Source organism: Penaeus monodon, chromosome 21, assembly GCF_015228065.2.
Source record: "Penaeus monodon isolate SGIC_2016 chromosome 21, NSTDA_Pmon_1, whole genome shotgun sequence".
NCBI lineage: Eukaryota > Metazoa > Arthropoda > Malacostraca > Decapoda > Penaeidae > Penaeus > Penaeus monodon.
In genome coordinates this window covers 38,681,501-38,682,071 of record NC_051406.1, presented here as the reverse complement: position 1 = coordinate 38,682,071, position 571 = coordinate 38,681,501, and the positions used below count along the sequence as shown (strand labels likewise).

The window sequence follows — 571 nt, the reverse complement described above, 5'->3', positions numbered from 1 at the left end:
GAGCCATCCTATTTCTCAGAAGGGGGGGGGGGGCTACACGACCATCCTTTAAGATTAGACGCAGGTAGACGGGTTACTGATATTTCCTTCAAGACAAACCCTTTTCTGTCATGAGGTCTTCGGTCACCTCACTGACTTGCCCCGTGTGTTTTTTTTCCGAGTAAATCCCTAGCTTTTAGAGACGTGTTTTCCCCGAGACGATAAATCAGCATAAAAAAGCGTTGGCTTGTTTCCCATGAAATTGCAACAACATTTTTTGAAAAACTTACTTTCATTCATTATTATTTTTATGAAAGTCGACATCTTAAATTGTCAAGGATATTACAGCTGTTCTACCATAAGTAACTTCAATCTACGAGTAACAGGAATACCAGTCAATGCTTTCTCAGAAGCAAATTATAAAATGTCCAGTAAAGTTACTTTTAGACTCTGTATACGATTTGGATAAGCTAAACTTGTACATATTCGTGATTTTTAAAAACGGCTCTTTCATCTTTCTTTTCTCGTAAATACTTTTACACAGACAAATAAATGTAATGTGTGTGCCTGAGACAAACATACCTAAGCTTAG

General features: G+C 37.3%; 1 protein-coding gene across 1 annotated transcript in view; it reads right to left on the bottom strand.

Annotated features, from left to right (window-relative positions):
- LOC119586480 (chitotriosidase-1-like) overlaps positions 1–571 on the bottom strand; it is a gene marked incomplete in the record, with an annotated part of 32,805 nt that overhangs the window by 23,268 nt on the left and 8,966 nt on the right.